This window comes from Saccopteryx bilineata, chromosome 3 (genome assembly GCF_036850765.1).
Source record: "Saccopteryx bilineata isolate mSacBil1 chromosome 3, mSacBil1_pri_phased_curated, whole genome shotgun sequence".
Taxonomy (NCBI): Eukaryota; Metazoa; Chordata; class Mammalia; order Chiroptera; family Emballonuridae; genus Saccopteryx; species Saccopteryx bilineata.
Window position 1 is genome coordinate 126,073,331 of NC_089492.1, and position 18,308 is coordinate 126,091,638.

The window sequence follows — 18,308 nt, forward strand, 5'->3', positions numbered from 1 at the left end:
TGTGGCATTGTGATTTGAGCCCTGTAGTGAGGGAGTGCAGTTTCTTGGACTAGAGGCGGGACTCGGCTCCAGCGCCGAGCTGGGTGCGGCGGGGACGGTGTGGTGGCGCCCGGACACCGGAGACGCGAAGAGTACAGGGGCTCCGACACTGCCGGGCAGGAGCGGGGCTGGGCGGTGCCGGCGGCTGGGTAATCCAGGCAATGGGGGAGCGAGACTGGCCCGGGAGCAGGCACTGGCCGGGTTTAGCCCCCACCTTGGGGGCGAGGCAGTCCCGGTCCCCAGCTGCAGGTGCGTTTCGTCCCAGACGATTTTCCGGTCTCGTGGGCAGAGGGACGACCAGGAACTAAGGCTCAGTCTCCACCCCGTATTGGGGCGGGACTGCCCGGGATAAGATCGGCTGCCCAGCCCCGACAAGGGTGTGATCTCCTCAGCAGCTGAGGACAAGAGCAGCCCCGCTCCCGCACGATCGGTAAGGAGACCCAGGGCCTGGGGTCCTGCGCTCAGGGAAGGGCGCGCGGCAGCCCAAGGGCTCCTCGCGGGGAAAGCCGGGCCCGCGCGGCGCCCAGGAGGGGGTTCCCCTGCCAGCCTGTGGGCGGTCGAGCCCGAGCAGCCCTGGGTGGAGCGGGAGGCCGCGGGTCGGGACTCGCTCCGGGTGGACGAGAGACAGACACCGCCTTTATCCAGAAGGACCTCCAGTGCAGTTCACGCAGCTCAGGATTCCAGTCCGAGACCGCAGTTGTCATTTATTGGGTTCGTGTGCCAAGCACTGTGCTGGGTTTGGACATTAAAAACAAAGGATTTAGTTCATTTTTCCTGAAGGTGGCTCAGTTCAACACCTAAGTTTTGCTTTTTAATTCTTTCCTTCCTCCTTTTAAGAAACTTCTTTTCCTGATTTCTTTTTTCTTTCTTTCTTTCTTTTTTAAATTTATTTTACAGGGACAGAGAGAGAATTAGAGAGAGGGATAGTTAGGGACAGACAGACAGGAATGGAGAGAGATGAGAAGCATCAATCATCAGTCTTTCTTTGCGACACCTTAGTTGTTCACTGATTGCTTTCTCATATGTGCCTTGACCAGGGGCCTTCAGCAGACCGAGTAACTAACTCCTTGCTGGAGCCAGCAACCTTGGGTCCAAGCCGGTGAGCTTTTTGCTCAAGCCAGATGAGCCCGCTCTCAAGCTGGCGACCTCGGGGTCTTGAACCTGGGTCCTTCCACATCCCAGTCGGACGCTCCATCCACTGCGCCACCGCCTGGTCAGGCCTTTTCCTGATTTCTTATCTTTTCTCTCCTTCTTGTGTATCTCATACCTCCAGCTCATTACTTGGCACATGACACTCTGTAATAATAATAATAATTATTATTATTATTGTTACAATTATTGAATGTGTTTTTATGGGAATCATCACTTGAATCTGCCAGTGGCTTAGTCTCACTCTTTGTCATGGCTTTGACCAGCTGGAGACTTTAGAACCAAAGAGGTTATTGCTTTTCAACTATCTGCCCAACTTTTGTGGGGAAAATGGATAAGATCCCCTCCTCAAATGATACATCACATTGTCCATCAGTTCTGGAACCTTCCATCTCCTCTGTACATTGCAAATAACACTATTGATATTTAAGTCAGGGACTTCTCAGATGACAGAGAGGTGGAAGAGCAAGCAGGAGAGGAAGGAGACAGGATTTAGAAAATGGGTAATCAAAGCCACACAAGGACCTACTTACTTCCCAAGCCTTGTATGGCCAAGGCCAGATCCCCTACATTCAGCTTAGGTCAGACTTCTATTGCTTTGGGGACATACACAGATACACAAGTTTGCACTAACACACACCTACTAAATCAAGTGTGTCTCTGAATTTTCCTCCTAGATGCCTTTGTTAGGGATAATTTTTCTCTGAAAGCAATTTCAAACACAGACAAGTCGAACCACATCAGTTGTCAGAAAAAGAAGACTGAGCCTCCTGGTCATCCCCAGACTCCTCTCTTGTGGTGCATTACTTTGGTCATGTCTATGTCCAGCCACCCATTTGTTTTCCCCATCTTGCTCATCTGCTTTTAGGCTGAGGAGGCCTGCTTTTCTCCAGGGGAGATGGAGGTGAGCAGCAGGCACCGGGGATGGTAGGTGGCATGCCAGGGAGTACCTAAAGCTTCAGAATAGTAAGGGAGAGGGGGATTTTCCTTGGGTGTCAACTTCACCCAAATATTTGAGGATAAAAGCACTTTGTATATAATCACAGATATGTTTTGGAGGAAAATTCAAAGTTTAGATACCTTTTTTCATGTAGAACAAGAAACTTAAAAAACTCTAGCCCTCAAGGGCTTGTTTTCACTGCAATTAGGCTACTTATGAGGGCAGTTTGGTAGGCTCCCTGCGTCTTCCCTGGAGGGACTTGGAGTAAGAGTCATCCTAGGTTACTCACTTAATATTTATTTCAACTTGAGATGGGGTTGTTAACCTGGTTTTACAGATGAGGGTCCCAAGGCTCCCAGTTGTGGTCCTTGAGGATCTGACCACTATAAACAGATTTAGTTGCTTTGCTTTACTATGGCTCCAGCAGTGCTTGGTTCATAGTGACTTGAGGTTTGGATTTGTGGCTCCCTGGCTTATTAACTAAATCTTAACCAAATATTTCTCTTCTTTTTAATTTTCTTCTTGTCAAGCTGACATGTAAGATATATTGTAGTTAAAAGAACTGAAGCTGTTTCCACTAGTGAGGGCAGATTGAGGTGGGTATGGGGACACATGTTAATGACCCTAAATGCTTGAGGGACTTGACATGTGGATAAGGGAATCAAACTCACTCTTTATGGTGCTGGGCAGAGCTGTGTAGGAGTTTTTTTAGATGGTAGCTTCTGGTTAGATATAAGGAAGTGACTTATGAAACCTGTAGGTTGGGTGGGCTTGGAGTTGGCAAGAGCTCTTACCACACGTTATCTAGGCAGAGGTATCCACTGGCTTTTCTGATGAAGCTGTGAAGAGCTAGAAGGCTAAAAACTAAGATGACTCCTTTTTTTTTTTTTTTTTTTAAGTGAGGAGGGGAGATAGAGAGACAGACTCCCACAGCGCCCCAACCCGGATCTACCCGGCAACCCCCAGCTGGGGCGGATGCTTGAATCAAGTGAGCTATCTCAGCGCCCAGGACCCACGGAACCAATTAAGCCACTGGCTGTGATAGGAAAAGAGAGAAAGAAGGGGGAGAGGGAAGGGAAGAGAAGCAGATGGTCACTTCTCATGTGTGCCTTGACCAGGAATGGAACCTGGGACAGCCACATGCCAGGCTGACGCTCTATCCACTGAGCCACCACCAGGGCCATAAGATGACTTCTTTTTTTTTTTTTTTTTTTTTTTTTAAATAAATTTTTATTAATGGTAATGGGATGACATTAATAAATCAGGGTACATATATTCAAAGAAAACATGTCTAGATTATTTTGTCATCAAATTATGTTGCAAACCCCTCGCCCAAAGTCAGATTGTCCTCCGTCACCCTCTATCTAGTTCTCTGTGCCCCTCCCCCTCCCCCTAACTCTCTCCCTCCCTCCCTCCCATGTCCTCCCTCCCCCCCCACCCTTGGTAACCACCACACTCTTGTCCATGTCTCTTAGTCTCATTTTTATGTTCCACCAATGTATGGAATCATGTAGTTCTTGTTTTTTTCTGATTTACTTATTTCACTCCTTATAATGTTATCAAGATCCCACCATTTTGCTGTAAATGATCTGATGTCATCATTTCTTATGGCTGAGTAGTATTCCATAGTGTATATGTGCCACATCTTCTTTATCCAGTCTTCTATTGAAGGGCTTTTTGGTTGTTTCCATGTCTTGGCCACTGTGAACAGTGCTGCAATGAACATGGGGCTACATGTGTATAAGATGACTTCTAAAGCCATAGTTTCCAAACTTCAGGTACATCCTCCAGGAAGCTTGCATAACATGCAGATTTTTGCCCCTCTCCAAAAAATTCTTATCTAGTATGACAAAGTGAGACCCAGAAATCTGCGTATTTAATTGACTCCCTGGATGATTGTAATTCAGGAGTTTCTTGGACCTTGCTTTGACAAACTAAGCTTCAGAAACACTTATATGAATATGTGCATGTTTGGTAAGTAAAGAGGCCTGTCATTATGCTATAAACTCTAGATAATGTGGTAATTGCTGAAATTGTCCCCATTTTCAAGCTCTTTGTTACGCCCCTTTATTACACCTATTACATCCAATTCACCCCATAGTTATACAGTGCTCAACACCTCTAGACCAAAATGGATCTCCTACAAAAGTGATTTTTGTTTGTTTTTAAACTTCATTGAAACTGAGGTGGATTAGTATATTAATATTAATTTCCCTAAGATAAATAAGAAGTAAGGATATAATGTCCAATACAGTATCATGGAGATCGTTAACACTGCCATATGATATATAAGAAAGTTGATAAAAGAGTAAATATGAGATGATGGGTATTATATTATGTAATTATTTTACAGTCTATGTAAATCAAACAAATAAAAATAAAGTTTACTTTCCTGAGGAATTTAAGATTCCTCTTGAAGGCCTGTTGGTTTTCTGGGAGTGACTTACTGGTGTTCAGTTGTGTTTGACCTGGACTGAGAGTTTTTGTTATGGGAACCTGAGCCACCACCTCTGAAGAATTTGTTTTAAAGGTTCAAGATGTTTGAGGTGAGAAAATTGCCATATTGCTTCTTGGTCTGGACTGCTAGACATAAAAACCATAGTAAATGTTTTATCCATAATTAGCAACAGAAATAAATTGCAGCTAAAGGCCAGACTGTTAATTACACTGAAAAAGACATTTAACTTTCCACCTCAACACCATTAACCCTTTGAGGCCTAGATATAATGCAGCACGAGCAACCTGACTTGTAATAGAGTAGAAATTCCCAGAAATGGCCAAAGAATCTCTATGGATTCAAAACTCTGGTTTAGGGCACTCACATCACCCCCTCCAAGAGGTAACAGTAAGTTATTATTAGAAACTAAAGTAGAGGGACGCTGTGGTGAGAGGGAGGGCGGTCCCTGACTTACCTGTAATTGAGCTATCTCTCCTGGAGGGGGGTCTTTTCTAGGTATAAGCCCAGTGGTATCATCAGCCCAAGCATTCCAGCCTTGTTTGTAGCAGCAAAAGGTTATAAATGACTTAAATATCTATCAGTAAGGGGCTGATTAAATTATGGAATATCCACACAGTACGATATTATGCAGCTCTTTAAAAGAAATGCAGATTAAAAAAAATAAAATAAAAAATGCAGATTAATAAGAATCAATATAGGATGATATCAAAGATTTTTTTCCCTTAAAAATATGTTTGTGTGATATGCTACCATTTTTATAGATAAGAATGATGAGGCTATATATATTTTAGCACGCACACGAGAGAGATACAGGGACAGACAGGAAGGGAAAGAGATGAGAAGCATCAGCTCTTAGTTGCAGCACGTTAGTTGTTCATTGTTTGCTTTCTCATATGTTCCTTGACCTGGGGCCTGCAGCTGAGCCAGTGACCCCTTATTCAAGCCAGCGACCTTGGGCTAAGCCAGTGACCTTGGACTTCAAGCCAGTGACCATGAGGTCATGTTTATGATCCCACACACTCAAGCTGGCAACCCCACACTCAAGTTGGTGACCTGAGGGTTTCAAACCTGGGTCCTCAGCATCCCAGACTGATACTCTATTCACTGTACTACCACCTGGTCAGTCAGAAAGAGATTTTTTTTTTTCTTTTTTCTTTTTTCGGAAGCTGGAAACAGGGAGAGACAGTCAGACAGACTCCCGCATGCGCCCGACCGGGATCCACCCGCCACGCCCACCATGGGGCGAAGCTCTGCCCACCAGGGGGCAATGCACTGCCCATCCTGGGCGTCGCCATGTTGTGACCAGAGCCACTCTAGCGCCTGAGGCAGAGGCCACAGAGCCATCCCCAGCGCCCGGGCCATCTTTGCTCCAATGGAGCCTTGGCTGCGGGAGGGGAAGAGAGAGACAGAGAGGAAAGCGCGGCAGAGGGGTGGAGAAGCAAATGGGCACTTCTCCTGTATGCCCTGGCCGGGAATCGAACCCGGGTCCTCCACACGCTAGGCCGACACTCTACCGCTGAGCCAACCGGCCAGGGCCAGAAAGAGATTTTTTAGCTATTGAAGTAATAAGAGGGAGCACAAAAAAAAAAGATGGGTGAGTATGATTTTAAATTTTCTTCCAAATTTTTACTATACTAAAAAGAGAATATTAAATTAGAAAAATATTTAATGATACATTTTAAATATAAAATATTAAATTTTATAATATATGCATAATTTCTATAAATGTTAGCAAAGCATCAAGATCTTTGAAATGGGCAAAAAATGCAAACAAATAATTCACAAAACAGGATACAAGTAAGAAAAAAAGAGAAAGATTTAGTGTTACTTAAACTAATTTAAAAAAAGTAAGTTAAACCAATAATAGGGTTCAGTCTTCCATCTAAATATTAAATTATGAATAAACAAAGCAAGCAAGTTAATGGCTGGCTGGGCTTTGGGTAGACTTATAAATTTGGAGGGCAACTAGAAATATTCATTGTCATTATAATCCCTATCACAAGGAATAGGTTAAAAAATATCTCCACCATGTCCAGTTGGCTCAGTGGTACAGTGTTGGTATGTGAATGTTCCAGGTTCGATTCCCGATCCAGGTACACAGGAAAAGCGACCATCTGCTTCTCAACACCTTCCCCTTCTCTCTCTCTCTCTCTCTTGCTCTTGCTCTCACTCTCGCTCTCTGTACTCCTCCTGCAGCCATGGCTTAAGTGAGTTGGCCTGGGCGCTAAGGATGGCTCCATGGCCTCTGCCTCAGGTGCTAAAAAATGGCTCTGGTTGCAATGGAGCAATAGCTCCAGATGGGCAGAGCATCGACTCCAGACACAGCTTGCCAGGTTTAAAGCCAGTATCCACTGCCACCGTCACAGCCGCCCAGCCCATGCAGGTTTGCATAGGATTCGGACAGATGGTAATGAAACAACAGAGCCACGAACTGGTGGGCCATTAGCTTTAATCCTAGCTTGAACCCAGTGGGCAAGTAAAACACACACATGGGGCTCCAAAACCCACTCATTCAGTGCTCACAAAGCTACTGACTTATTCGAGTTTCCTAGAATCAAAGGTGTCTACCTCACAAGCTTTATTCTCCTTTGTTCCCCATCTCCTTCTCTCTGCACAAACTCTGCACTAACTGACTTCTCTTTCAGCACTCCACCATCTTGGCTGCTTTTCCTGGCCTCCACGTGGCCTTACTCTGCTCTCCAACCTGCTCTCTCCTCTAATGCTCATCTCAGGAACCGAGAGAGCAAGCTCCCGGTCTGCCCACTTTATAGTGCAGAAATCAAAACCTTTAATCCAATATACAAAATAGGGAAGTCTCTAATACAAAGTCACTTATCTGAGGCATGATGGGATTGCACCACTCCACATCAAAAAGGGTGGGAAAGGCTTAGTCCTAAAACCAAGCCCCAGGCTACAAGGAGCCTGCCTGCCCACAGCCTGTCCCCAACACACAATATCACCTGGGCAACGGCTTCCACGTGGGCAGCACCATCTTTAACAAAGTGAGCATAATATATTTTATCTGCCCAACACCGGGTGGATCCAAGTCCAGGCGCATGCAAGAGTCTGTCTCTCTGCCTCCTCTCCTCTGATTAAAATTTTTAAAATATCTATCTACATCTTCATTATATGCGGCTTAAGTGTCTGTTTGTTGCCGATAGCTTATTGGTTGCTTGCGTAACTGTACTAGCCAATGGGGTGAAGTTGCCACGGCTGAACGCAAATTGAGCGGGTCAGGGGGAAGGTGAACATTTGTTTGCATTGGCAATCATCTGTTTTACATAAAAACTACGTCTTAACATAATTTCTTTTAAGAATGCCTCCTAGAAAATACAGCACTGAAGAGGAGAGAAAAGGAGCTAAAGCTGCACAAAAACGGTTTTCTCGACAAAAAGAAACCACTGAGCAGAGAAAGACAAGGCTTGCTTCAGTCACAGAGCAAATGCGTCTTTCTCAGCAAAATGAGACTGATGAGCATAGAGAAATAAGGCTTGCCTCAGGTGCAAAACAAGCCTGTCTCGACAAAATGAGTCCCTTGAACAAAGGCAGGAGAGAAATGCAAAAAAAACAACAGAGTAATGCTGACCGAAACGCAAAAAGGATTAAAACAGTTTCAAACGGAGAAACTTTAATTTTTGAGCATTCCTCTGGTGACATGAATATTAAATGTGAACACTGTCAGTCCTTAAACTTCAAGTTAGAAACTAATCGATTTGACCATGGCAAAAAAGGATTTTCTCAATGTTGCAAGTACGGAAACATTGTAGTTCCACTAATTGAGAATTATCCACCACTCTTGAATAAATTATTGACTAATCAGCATCCAAATAGCAAACAGTACATGGATAGCATTCGATCCATTAATAGTTTGTTTGCTTTTGTGTCCATGGGAAACAAACCAATTGACTTGCCTGGACCAGGACTTTATTGCTTTCGACTTCATGGTCAAGTTTACCATCAAACTGGAACTTTGCATCCTTCTGACGGGAAAAGAAAGTTTGCTCGATTATATATACTTGATCCCTCAGAAGCCAGTTTGGCACGTTTTGGCATTTTTTTACCTGAGCCTGCATTTGGACACGGTCAACTTTATGTTGCCTGTTCAAGAGTTTGTGAAAGAACGGACGTAAAATTAAAAATAATTGATGGTCCTCTGCAAGGCGAGCTTAAAAATAATGAAAAGATCTACACAAGAAATGTGTACAAAGAAATCTTTGACATGTGAATTAACATTTTATTATTTAAATCACCTTTATTTATTGAGCTAGCGGTGGCTCTTAAGAAATGTACCGCCAGTGGTTTCCTTCATTGCACTCTACTTTAAGCAATTAAGCAAGTAGAAGGAGGAAACCCCGTGGGGCACTAAGCAAAGGGGCGTCCTTGCCACCTGCCCTGGGTAATTCAGTTTGAATTAGCAGACACCTTTGCACAAATCATTTTAATTACAATTTATAATATCTAGAACAGAGGTCATTTCGTATGACCGCCGGGCTTTCTAGTATATATATATATATATATATATAAAATATATATCTACAAAGGTAATTATTATAAAGATTGCTATCGTGGTATGAAAAAAACTTTGAACAACTAGTAGTATAGACATTGAAAAAATTATATCAATATGATGGTGGAGTATAAAATTAGTAAAATGATAAATATGGTGATTGTATGGAAAATGGGAAATGAAGAGGAGAGCAGAACACAAAATTATATACACACTATGATCACAATTGTACTATAAGATTAGAACAAACAGAAAATGAAAGTATAAGTTCTTGCCCTAGCGGGATAGCTCAGTTGGTTAGCCAGAGCATCATCCAGAAACACAGAGGTTGCTAGGTTTTTGTTTTTTTTTTGTTTTTGTTTTTTCATTTTTCTGAAGCTGGAAACAGGGAGAGACAGTCAGACAGACTCCCGCATGCGCCCGACCGGGATCCACCCGGCACGCCCACCATGGGGCGATGCTCTGCCCATCCTGGGCGTCGCCATGTTGCGACCAGAGCCACTCTAGCGCCTGAGGCAGAGGCCACAGAGCCATCCCCAGCGCCCGGGCCATCTCCGCTCCAATGGAGCCCTGGCTGCGGGAGGGGAAGAGAGAGACAGAGAGGAAAGCGCGGCGGAGGGGTGGAGAAGCAAATGGGCGCTTCTCCTGTGTGCCCTTGCCGGGAATCGAACCCGGGTCCTCCACACGCTAGGCCGACACTCTACCGCTGAGCCAACCGGCCAGGGCCGAGGTTGCTAGTTTGATCCCCGGTCAGGGCACATACAGGAACAGATTGTTACTGTCTCTCTTTCTTCTCTTGCTAAAATTAATAAATATAATAATAATAATAATAAAAGTCTCTGGGAGAAAGGGAAAAAAAGAAAGTATATGATCTAAGCATTGTTTTCAAATGTCCTTTTCAGTGCTTAAAGTCAACTTAATAAGAAACCTATGTACTCTTTTTAAAATTTTTTATTAATTTTAATTTATTGTGTTAACATGGATTCAAGTGTCCCACTCAATATAACACCCCCTTACCCCTTACCCCCATGTCCTCCATTATACCCCTTTTGCCCCCTTCCCCCTAACTCCCTCCCCGCTTCCCACTGGGATTTGCTGTCCTGTTATCTGTATCTCTGTGTTATGTATTGATATATATAGTTTCTCTAATTCATCACCTTCTCTGATCCCATCCCCTCAGCCCCCTTCCCTCTGACAGCTGTCCCTCTGCTCCCTGTGACCCCGCCTCTGCCTCTATTCCATTTCTGTTTACTTTGTTCATTGGATTTCACATATAAGTGAGATCATATGATATTTTTCTTTCTCTGCCTGGCTTATTTCACTTAGCATAATGATCTCCAGGGAAACCTATGTACTCTTGTTGATCAATGTCACCCTATTTAATTTCTAAATAAAATTTTTTTTTTACTAAAATAAAATTAAAGGGGGAAACAGATAATGCTAAAGACCTCATAGTCTCTAAAGATTCTGTGAAAAGTAATCTTTTCCATTTGTAGGCAGTAGATAGATCTATAATTTTCAGCATTAAAATGGAAAATTCTACCTCTACCTACATTCTACCAGGCTTGGGAAACAAGTCCATCAGATCATCCAGGCAACTTAAATAATAATGGCTGAAAGAGAGGAGAAGTTGCTAAAACAGAAATTAAACCAAACAACAAATTTTCTGCCATGTACATTTTAATCTTTAATATTAAAAATAAATTAATAGCTAACCAGCATTTTCTGTTTCATCTTTTCTGTGATTTCTTGAGGTGTTGCTATTAAATTTTCTATGATTTTTGCTATACTCTTCATTTCTTCTAGAAGAATTCATCCTGGAGGATTCTATTTTTATGGAAAAAAGTAATTTAGTTGAAACCAAGCAGTAGTGAAAAGAATAATGTTTGCATATGATTTGATAAGGTCTCTTAAATCCCTGTGTGTTTTAAAATCTAAAATCTCTTGCCATTTAATTAAATAGAGTGATGGAAGAAAAGAATGATCGTAGAAAATTAATCTTGACCTTGATGTGCTGAGTCAAAGCCAAAATCTTTATTATGTAAGTCAAAATCTTTAGTCTCAGAGGATTTATTGATATTATACTGGTCATTTTTTTTTATCCAATATATTCAAGTATTATAATTTTAATGTGTAGTCAATATAAAATATTATTAAGAGATATTTTACAGTCCTCTTTTTATACTAACTTTTTACAATTTGTTGTGTGTTTTACATTGACATAACATCTAAATTTGATGCAAAATTTCTATCAGAAATACTTGATCTGTATTTAGATTTCATGAAATTTAGTTTTTATGTAGATTCACTTACCCATTTTTTAAACATTTTTCCAATATCTGAATTGAGTACCAAAAAATAATTTTTCTTTCATAGTTGCATCTATGTTGAAAAAACTGGTTTATCTTCTTTTAGAAGAATTGATTGACTTTGAAACTAAAAGCATGCCCTAACCAGTTTGCTCAGGGGTAGAGCGTTGGCCCGGTGTATGAACGTCCTGGGTTCAATCCTGGGTCAGGGCACAAAGGAGAAGTGGCCATTGGCTTCTCTCCCCCACTCACTCCCCCTTCTCTCCCTCTTTGCCTCTTGTAGCCAGTGGCTTGATTGGTTTGAATGCTGGCCCCGGGTGCTGAGGATAGCTTGGTTGGTCCGAGCATCGGCCTCAGGTGCTAGGATCGCTAGGTTGATTTGAGTATTGGCTCCAGACTGGGGTTGCCATGTGGATCCACGAGGTTGGGGCGCATGCGGGAAGTCTGTCTTACATCTCCCTTCCTCTCTCATAAAATAAAAAGAAACTAACAGCATACCACTTTTAAAACTGCACCTGTCCAAGTTAATTCTCTAACTCTTATGCTAATCCAATCTCTTTTTCTTTATGGTGCCAGTCATAATACTTCTGCCTCTCCACTCCATTCCACATTACAGACATGCCTTGATTTTTAAATTTAAAGTGTGTCCATACTTATTTTTTTAACTGGAAAATAATTTGTTACAATTAAAATAATAAGTATTTAAATTTAATTACAAATTATAATTTACATAGATATCACTGTAACTTGTACTGTCTTTAAAACATATTCAAATAAACACATTTAAAATGTTGCAGCAGTACAAAAAGAAAGTATTATTGAAAGAAAATAAATCTATTGACACCAACTAAATTGGTAGTGTGATTAGGTGTAATACTAGAATAAATGCATTGTGCCAGGCTTGTGCACTATACAATGCAAAGAATGGTTAAAGTGAAATGCAACCTGACCAGAACATTAAAGTTGTGTGTTATGGAAAAATGTTTTATACTGTTTCAATTTTTAAAATTAATTTTTTTTCCTAAGTGAGAAGCAGGGAGGCAGAGAGACAGACTCCCACATGCACCCCGACTGAGATTCACCTGGCAAGCCCCCAACAGGGTGATGCTTTGCTCATCTGGAATCCTTGCTTTATTACTTGGCAACTAAGCTATTTTAGCACCTGAGGAAAGGCCATGGAGCCATCCTCAGAGCCCAGTGCCAACTTGCTCCAACTGAGCCATGGCTGCAGGGGAAGAAGAGAAAGATAAGAGAATGGAGAAGGTGAGGAAGAGGTCACTTCTCCTGTGTGCCCTGACCAGGAATTGAACCCAGGACATCCACACACCAGGCAGACACTCTACCACAGAGCCAACTGGCCAGGGCCTAAAATTAAAATTAAAAAAATGTTTAAAAAATTTATTGATTGCCTGATCAGGCAGTGGCACAGTGGATAGAGCGTCAGCCTGGGATGCTGAGGACCCAGGTTAGAAATCCCAAGGTTGCTGGCTTGAGCATGGGTTCACCAGCTTGAGCACAGGGTTGCCAGCTTGAGCATGGGATCATGGACATGGTCTCTGGCTTGAACCCAACAGGTCACTGGTTTGAAGACCAAGGTCACTTGCTCTGCTAGAGCTCCCCTCCCCCTGTCAAGGCATATATGAGAAAGCAATCAATGAACAACTAGGAGCCGCAATGAAGAATTGATGCTTCTCATCTCTCTCCCTTCTTGTCTGTCTCTCTCTCTCTCTCACTAAAAAAATAGAAATAAATTTTAAAAATTATTGATTGATTTTAGAGAGAGAGGAAGGGAGACAAGGCAGACACACAGACGGAAGCATTGATCTGTTCCAGTATGGGCCCTGAGCAGAGACTGAATCCACAACCTTGGCATATAGGGATGATGCTCTCTGGCCAAGGCAAAAAATTAAATTTAATTAAAATTAAACAAAATTAAACATTCAGTTTCCTCATCACACTGGCTGGATTTCAATTGCTCAGTAACCATATGTGTGCCTTGGTTCAGTTCGGGTATAGAGACTGTGCCTGTCAATAAACACAGTGAGCAGAACACGTTAGCCCCAAGCTGTGCACCTTTTGTGTTGACATCAGCTTTAAGCAGGAGAGAAAGTTGTTTGTATAGTGCCTGGTTCAGTTCCCAGTTTCAAGCTGGTTTTCCCTTTGTTCTTCTCTGCCTTTCCAAGGTGGCATCTTTTCCTACTCCCAATGCCTGAGCTGAAAATTAAAAAAAATAAAAAATAATAAAAATTTATATATATGTATTTGTATAGTACTTCCTAACATGCATCTCTGCCAGGGTTCTTCACATTGGTCACCTCTCCCTGCATTTACTCTACCACCACAGTGTCCACCCCAACACCTCTTGGCTGGTTTGAGAGTGAGTAGGCTGGGGTGGGGTTTTCTTTATTGGGTCCCCACATCATCATACAGAGCTGATGGAGAGGTATGACTTCTCTCTCTCTCTCTCTCTCTCTCTCTCTCTCTCTGTCTCTCTCACACACACATTCTCTCTCTCTCTCTCTCTCTCTCTCTCTCTCTGCCTTAAATTAGTTTGTTCTTCTCATCTTCTGACAGTATCGCATGTCAGTCCTTGTCTTTTCTGTTTTGTCATGACTTTCTTCCTTTGCCTTCCCATGCCTTCATGAGGTTTTTAATGAAAAATTTTGGAGAGGCTGGATCAGAAATAGTAAGTTCCTTCTGTGAATCAGAAATCCCTTGTGGAAGATTTTTAACAGTTCTGTTTTGGTATTCTTCTGCCAGAGTCAACTTGGATTCTGGAAAGATTTGGAAATAGGACGCTGCCCTGGCCCACTGACGGAGTGGCTGGTCCGGGGGAGGGGCTGTTGCCCACAAAGCTAGAATATTTTTGCAGGGCATGGGAGGCATCAGACTAAAATGGAACACTTGAGACCAGTGTTTATTCTCAGCTCACTTCCAGATCTCCAAGGCTAAATCTATGAAGGGAAACCCAGCTGCTTTTCCTGTTCATCTGGGAAGTGTTTTCTTCCTTCATGGGCAGACCGAAGTGGTGGTGTTGGTAGGGAAATGACTGGGCTGCATAATACCTGTTCTTTTACCTACAGGCAAATAAGACCTAGTAAGGCAACAAACAGGAAGCCTGGCTGAATGTCTGGCTTTCTCACTGACTCACTGCAATACCCTCTCTCCTGTACAGTAGCCCTCCCTTATCCATGGGGGATATAGTCCAAGACTCCCAATGGGTGCTTGAAACTGCAGATAGTACTAAACCTGATATATACTATGTTTTTTCCTATACATACATCCTTATGATAAAGTTTAATTTGTAAATTAAGCACAGTAAGAGATGAACAACTATGACTAATAATAAAATAGAACAATTATGACAACATACTGTAATAAAAGTCATGTGAATGTGGCCTCCCTCTTTCTCTCTCTCTCTCTCTCTCTCTCTCTCTTTCTGGTAACTGAGATAGCAACTATGTGACCAACAGTAGGTAGTGTATACAGCATGGATACACTAGACAAAGGTTGATTCATGTCTTGGGTGGGACAGAGTGGTATGGTGCAATATTTCATTGTTTTACTCTGAACTGCACAAAATTTAAAATTTATGAATTGTTTATTTCTGGAATTTTTCATTCATTATTCTTAATTTTTTCCTTATTTTTAAATTTTATTTATTGATTAATTTTAGAGAGAAAGGAAGAAGAGACAGAGAGAGAAACATCAATTTGTTGTTCCACTTATTTATGCATTCATTGGTTGATTCTTGTATATACCTTGAACGAGGATCAAACCCACAACTTTGGCATATCTAGATGATGCTCTAACCAGCTGAGCTACTTGATCAGGGCCTCATTCAATATTTTTGGACTGTGTTTGACCATGGGCAATTGAAACCCCAGAAAGCAAAACCATGAATAAAGGAAGATGATAGTATTTAGTTTCTTATTTGGGTCCAGTCTATCTATTCCCTTTCTGCATCACAAGGGTTTTATAAAGAAAGATGGAGTAGATTTAGTTTCTTTGGGAAAGATTATAAAATAAAGGCCAGGTGCTAGATTCGAGGTTCTTTTTCCTAATGAGGTACTCCTCTTGTTTTATCAGTAAGACTTCTGATTGCTGAGACAAGAGTACTGTTCAGCCTTGGGATTTGGATCTCAGGATATGGCAACTTGTAGTTTGTGATTCACAGGGAGAGAGGCCCGAGGTGATGCTAGTGCATTTTGACCTTTGAGAGTTCCTGGTAATAGAACAGTCAAGAGCTAGAGATTAATACTAACAGTTTGTGATCAACTGGTTAGATTCTTGCATCAGATTCTTATTTGCATAGAATAGTTTACTTATGGAATTTCAGAAGGAGGATTTGGAATTAAGTGACCTTTCACATTTCCTTGAGGGCCTTTGATTCTAAAATAACTCTGGAAATGAATCAGGGAACAAAATCAAACCCGTGGCAAAGCCTAACTATGCTGGACAGATGTTGTTCTTTGAATAATTGTTACACCTGAGCACATATGATTTTACCCAGGATGCTGTGCAAAGGTTATGTGGCTTTTTAGATTATTTACTAGGGTGGATATTGCTCAATGTAAGGGTAACAGCAGCATGCTTCCCTAAGAGGGCACTGTCGGCCTGCAAAGCTGAGACCTTGGTCTCTTGGGCTATATATTTGTATAATAATTTATTGATGTATAATTCACAGATAATAAAACACACAAGATTTTAAGTGGTTAGTTTGACAAGGATGGTTTTAAGGAGTTGGCTTTTTTTAATTACTTTTACAAATTGTGGTAAAATACACATAAGATAAAATGTAACCATTTTTAAGTATATAGTTCTTAACTGTACAGTTTATTATTTTAAAGTATATTTACATTGTTGTGTAACAATGACCAACATCCAACTACAGAACTCCTTTCATCTTACAAAACTGTAACCCTACCTTCTAAACTATATATAACTCCTTATTAGCCCCTTCTTCCACCCCCTGGCACCACCATTCTACTCTCTGTTCTATGAATTTGACCACTTTAAGTACCTCATGTAAGTGGAATCATACAGTATTTGTCTTTTTGTATCTGACATTTTTTACTTAGCATCATGTCCTTAAGATTCATCCATGTTGTAGCATGTGTCAAATTTCCTTCCTAAAAAAGATCCTATATCATTGTGTATATATATATATACACACACCACATTTTGTTTATCCATTCGTCAGTTGACACATGGGCTGCTTCCATCTTTTGGCTACTGCGAATAATGCTGCTGTGAGCATAGGTGTACACTATCTCCGAGTCCCTGCTTTCAATTTTTTTAAAAGACTCCCTCCGTATATATGTATCCAGAAGTATATATAACTAGAATATTAACCCGGAAGCGGAATTGCTGGATCATATAACAATTATTCTTTTTTTTTTTTTTTTTTTGTATTTTTCTGAAGCTGGAAACGGGGAGAGACAGTCAGACTCCCGCATGCGCCCCACCGGGATCCACCAGGCACGCCCACCAGGGGCGATGCTCTGCCCCTCCGGGGCATAGCTCTGCAGCGACCAGAGCCACTCTAGCGCCAGGGGCAGAGGCCAAGGAGCCATCCCCAGCCCCCCGGGCCATCTTTGCTCCAATAGAGCCTCGGCTGCAGGAGGGGAAGAGAGAGACAGAGAGGAAGGGGGGGGGGGGGAGTGGAGAAGCAAATGGGCACTTCTCCTTTGTGCCCTGGCTGGGAATCGAACCCAGGTCCCCCGCACGCCAGGCCGACGCTCTACCACTGAGCCAACCAGCCAGGGCTATAACAATTATTCTAATTTTAACTTTTTGAGGAAGCACCATACTGTTTTCCATAGTGGCTATACCATTTTATACATCCACCAGCAGTGCACAAGGGGTTCCAGTTTCTCCACATCTTCACTAACACTTGTTATTTTATGTTTTGCTTTATAGAAGCCACCCTAATGGGTTTGAGGTGAGTTAAATGAGTTTTGACAAATGTACGTATCTGGATACTGCTACCCTAGTCAAGATAAGGAAAATTTCCATTACCTCCTAAAGTTCCTTCTCTTCAGCTCCTCTATAGTTGGTACCTCCTCTGCTCACCACCACCCCCCCCCCCAATCCCTGGTTCCAGACAGCCACTTTGTGCTTTCTAGCAGTATATATAAGTTTTGCTTGTTCTGGAATTTCATATAAAACTTTATTTGGCTTCATTCACTCAGAATAAGGTTTGCTTATCAATATTGTCTTTTATTTCTTTTTTGTGTCTTAAGAAATCCCTGCCTGCCTGACCAGGTGGTGGCACAGTGGATAGAGGTCGGACTGGGATGCGGAGGACCCAGGTTCGAGACCCTGAGGTCGCCAGCTTGAGTGCGGGCTCATCTGGTTTGAGCAAAGCTCACCAGCTTGGATCAAAGGTCACTGGCTTGTGCAAGGGGTTGCTCGGTCTGCTGAAGGCCCACGGTTAAGGCACATATGAGAAAGCAATCAATGAACAACTAAGGTGTCGCAACGAAAAACTGATGATCGATGCTTCTCATCTCTCTCCGTTCCTGCCTGTCTGTCCCTATCTATCCCTCTCTCTGACTCTCTGTCTCTGTAAAAAAAAAAAAAAAGAAAAAAAAGAAATCCCTGCCTGCCTCAAGGTAGAGAATACAATAAACCCCACTGTGACCAGAGTAATCAAAACTAAGTCAATGTTTCTTGTGAATACCATGGGGCTCAAAAACAAGGTGAGAGGAGAAGACTGTGGGTAAGACCCAGAAAGGCTGTAGGGGAAAGGACCCCTATTGGAGACCAGGCCTTCGGGAAGCCCAAGGCAATTAAAACTGGTCCTATGGCTGCAGGAGCAACTAGTTCAGTTAAAGTCAGCAAGGATTTCTTGCACTGCACTGTGTGCAAGGCACTGTTAAGAATTAGAAGCAGGAAAGTTGG

The 18,308-nt window shown here is 42.3% G+C and overlaps 1 protein-coding gene across 1 annotated transcript in view; it reads left to right on the forward strand.

Moving 5' to 3' along the window:
• The first annotated feature begins 293 nt into the window (after positions 1-293).
• The window catches only part of ANXA4 (annexin A4), a 63,976-nt gene continuing 45,961 nt past the window's right edge, over positions 294-18,308 (forward strand). Inside the window, exon 1 of the mRNA XM_066267318.1 lies at positions 294-469. The gene's annotated coding sequence lies outside the window, so the exon portion shown is untranslated. The remainder of the gene's footprint in view (positions 470-18,308) is intronic.